Here is a 4,644-nt window from a genome sequence, read left to right as displayed (position 1 = left end):
GCTCTTGACAAGTGGAAATACAATTTCAGCAAAAAAACCTTTCCACTCTGTATTTGTTAAACTGCTTCAATATTATGTCTTGATTCCTGCTTCGAATTTATGGAAAGGATTTTTATAGTCAAGGGAAATCTACTGATGAATGTGAGAGGCATGAACCTTGAGACAATGACAAAGTAAATTTTGGGCTTTAAAGAAATACACCATTTGCTTGTCTGGAAGCAAGAGCTGACTTTTTAAAAACTGATCAAAGTTAATCAGTCTAATGAAAATATAAGCGGTAACGTATATTTTATTTAGGTAATTTTGAATCAATTTCCTAAACTATGCTTTCCTGTTGATGACAGACATTTATCCTGAGTGTCTGGCAATTGTGTTGAAAGTATTTGATGACCTGGCTGGGTGCAGCTGCCTTGGAAGGCCGAGGCAGGTGGATCGCTTGAGCTCAGGAGTTCAAGACCAGCCTGGGCAACATGGCGAAACTCCATTTCTGCCAAAAATGCAAAAATTAGCCAGGCATGGTGGCACACACCTGTGGTCCCAGCTACTCGGGAGGCTGAGGTGGGAGGACCACTTGAGCCTGGAAGGTGAAGGTTGCAGTGAGCTGAGATGGCGCCACTGCACTCCAGCCTGGGTGACAAAGTGAGACCCCGTCTCAAAAAAAAAAAAAACAAACAAAAAAACAACGATATGATGACCTAGTTCCCCGTTCCTGGATTTACCTTACTCCCGATACCTGAGAACAGATTTGGCTCCATCAGTTCTGATCTTTGGCCTTATACCATAAACACAGCACGGAGCTTCCTGTCTGGATCCCTCAGGCCACCCTCATCAACTACCAGCTGGACCTAACCCATGCCCTAACCCCATCCTTCGGAGCCTACCTCTGGCCTCTAGGAGTCAGACATATACAAGACATGGAGCCAGGTGCCACTGAAAAGAAATATAAGAAATTTATGGTAGAGATACAGAGAAACTATTTGTCTTAGTCTGCAGAGGCTACTGTGATAAAATACCTTTGACCAGGCGTCTTTTAAACAAAAGAAATTCTTTTCTCACAATTCTGGAGATAGGAAGTCCAAGATCAAGGCACTAGAAGATCTGGTGTTTGATGAGGACCAGTTTCTCATCATCATCTCACAGCCATCATCTCACAGTAACCTCACATGGCAGAAGGGGAAGGGACCTCTCTCAGGCCTTTTTAATAAGAGCACTAATTCCACTCATGAGGGCTTCACCCTCATGACCTAATCCCTCCCATAAAAGCTCCACCCTCTTGTTCCATCTCCTAATATCTCCCTGGAGGAGAATCTCAACATATGAATTTCACGAGACACAAACGTTCATGGCGAGACCCTGTCTCTACAAAACATAAAAAAAAATTCGCACATGCCTGTGGTCCCAGCATCTAGGGAGGTGGAGGCAGGATTGCTTGAAGGGATGTGGAGGCTGCAGTAAGCCCAGATCGTGCCACTGCACTCCAGCCTAGGCAGTAGAGCCAGACCCTGTGTCAAACAAACAAACAAATAAATAAATAAAATGAGGTAGCTCTGTAAGTACTGGCCTAGAAAGATGTCCATACACATAAAGCAAAAAGGTCAGGCTGTAAAACAACAGGCAAAAGAGAGGCTTTACGGCGTACTTTAAGATAACAGACTGCCCATTCGGTAACGCAGCCTGTCTCTCTCCTCTCCTCATCCCAGCTACTACTCCTCGCCCAACACAGCGCTTTTCCACGACCTTCCGTCTTTTTCTCTCAGTACTCTCCCGCTCCCCCTGCTCTTCCTCTCTGCGTCCGGGATCAGGACCCGGGTAGACCAGCTGCGGCAGGAACGCGCGTGCGCCATGGCACCGCCCAGAACGTGGGGTGGGCGTGTTTTCCTCGCCCCCAGGGCGGAGCCGAGGAGCGATTGGTCCCCGTTTTGGGCCTCCCAGGATTGACTGGCCCTTTCACCCAACCAGGGCGACCCACACCCGCTCAGATCACTTCCGCCCTCGCATGGCAGCGCCTCTCGCCCCGTCGCGTTTATCCAGGACGCAGTGAGCACCTGTTTTTGCTGTTCCCTCCTGCCTTTGACAGTGTTCTGCAGACACTGGTGTTGAGATTGGCATGCCTCACGCATTTACAGAGAAGCCCTTTAAGAGGGAGAGTTTAGGCGAAGTTTACTTTAAGTAGGAACCTGAGAATTAAAAACCGAATTAAAAAGTTGGCCGCCGCCCTGGAGGGAGATAAAGAGCCCCCTTCTCTCATGCTTCCTTGTGTGAACTGAATTTCATATATTACTCAACAAATCGATAGCCATGAACTCAGGTTCCTAAATAGTAGTAATGGTATTATTACTACTATAATCTATAATACTATTACTATAGCATTATAGTAAGTATAGTATTAGTAACAACTAATACTAATAGCTAACCTTACATTAGACTTGGAGCGAGCAGTCACTCTTGTTCCCTGCTGTGGTTTGAATGCCGCCTCGGAAACTCATGTTGAAACCTAATCCCCAGTGTGGCAATATTGAGAATGGGGTCTTGAAGACGTGATTGGGTCATGAGGGCTCTGCCGTCCTGAATGGACCGATCCATTCATGAGTTAATGGGTTATAACGGAGAGGGACTGGTGGCTTTATAAAAAGAGGAGACCTGAGCTAGCACACTGAGCCCCTCCCCATGTGATGCCCTGCACTGCCCCTGCACTCTGCAGTCCCCACTGGCAAGAAGCCGTCACCAGGTGTGGCCTCTTTACCTTGGACTTCTCAGCCTCCGTAAGTCTTAAGAAATAAATTTCTTTTCTTCATAAATTACCCAGTTTCACATATTCTGTTATGAGCAACAGAAAACAGATAATCCCTTTACAGCAATGTCACTATCTTTACCTATAAGGTGGATCTCACTATCCTTATTTTATAGATGAGGATGCCAAGGCACAGAGAAGTTAAGGAACTTGTCCAAAATCACCTTAGTGATAACTGGCAGAGCTTGAATCAGAATTCAAGTAATCTGGCGTCCAATGCTACCAACCATTGCATTCTGCTGCCTCTCAGAAATAAACCAGGCATGGAGTAATATTCATCTGTAGTTCAAGAAACAATTTATTGAAGCTTCCTTTTTCTGTCAAGTTTGGAAAACGGGGGAGAAAATAGGAATGGAGACTGAGAAGACGACCAAGTAGTTCTGAGTTCAGAGAATTGGGAAATTGAAGGAGGTAGATTAGCTAAGGAAAGATACAAGTACCTGAATCCTTCTAAAAAATTTTTTATTGAGGTGAAATTCACGAAACATAAACTCAGCCATTTTAAAGTGAACAATTCAGTGACATAACATTCACAATGTTGCACAACCACCACCTCTGTCTAGTTCCAAAACATTCCTGTCACCCCAAAGGAAAACCCCAAACTCGTTAAGGAGTCACTCTCTAATCCCTCCTCCGCCAGGCCCTGGCAACCACCAGTCTCCCTTCTATGGATTTAAATATTGTGAATATTTCATCTAAATGGAATCATATAATAATAAGCCTTTTGTGTCTGGCTTCTTTCATTTAGCATGTTTTTGGGTTTCTTCTACATAGCATAAATCAGTACTTCTTTTTTTTTGGGTGAATAAAATTCCGTTGTGTGTATGTAACACAATTTATCCATTGATGGACATTTAGACTGTATCCAATTTTTGGCTATTGTGTATAGTACTACTGTGAGCATGCATGTACACGTACTTGTTTGAGAACTTAGTTTCAATTCTTTTGAATAATATATATGTAGGAGTGGAATTGTGGGGCTCTATGGTAATTCTGTGTTTAACTTTTTGAGGAACTCCTATATCCTTTTGAAACCCTTCCTTAAGGCCATAATATTAATATAATAAATACTATTAAATATACTAAATATTTTGAATCAGAGTTTCTGAGTCTTAGCACAATTGACATTTGGGACCCGGTAATTCTTTGTTGTGGGAGAGCTGACCTTTGGTTATACAGGAATTTTAGTAGCAATATTGGCCTCTACTCACTAGATGTCAGTAGCATCCTCCCACTTCAATCACCAATAATGTCTGGAGACACTGTCGGATGTCCTCTGAAAAGCAAAATTGGCCCCCTTCCCACTGAAAATTACTGTTTTAAAGGCTTCCTCATAAAGTTGGAGCAAATGTGGCTAGCACTAAAGTAGAATACTACAACAAAGTAATGGCCTTTAAGAAATGGATATTCCCTAGAAGTCTTCCTTAGTATACAGGAAGTATTTTTTGTTTACTGTGTAATGTTAAGAAGTTTGCAGATTTACAAATGTTTGACAACCAGAAAAATCTTATCATTAAATATTCATATACCTTTCAAATGTAACATCAGTAATATAAATCCGGCTCATCCGCAACGCCAAGAAATACAGCTTCTCTCCCGTCCCAGGCACATTACATACTAAATCACATTTATAGCACACTGCATCACATTATTTTTAAGGTGGCAGCTAGGAGCATGATTTGTAAGACTTTTTTGATATAGTAATACTTATTTTTTCAAATAAAAGTTCAGGCAGCGCCCATGAGGAATGTCATTTTTTGGTTCAGCCAAATAATGGAAAAACAAAAGCTATTTTTCATTATTGAGATACAGTGAACCAAAATGAATCTTTTTTTTTTTTTTTTTTTTTTTTT

Source organism: Theropithecus gelada, chromosome 7a (assembly GCF_003255815.1).
Source record: "Theropithecus gelada isolate Dixy chromosome 7a, Tgel_1.0, whole genome shotgun sequence".
Classification (NCBI taxonomy): domain Eukaryota; kingdom Metazoa; phylum Chordata; class Mammalia; order Primates; family Cercopithecidae; genus Theropithecus; species Theropithecus gelada.
This window is presented reverse-complemented; position numbering follows the sequence as displayed.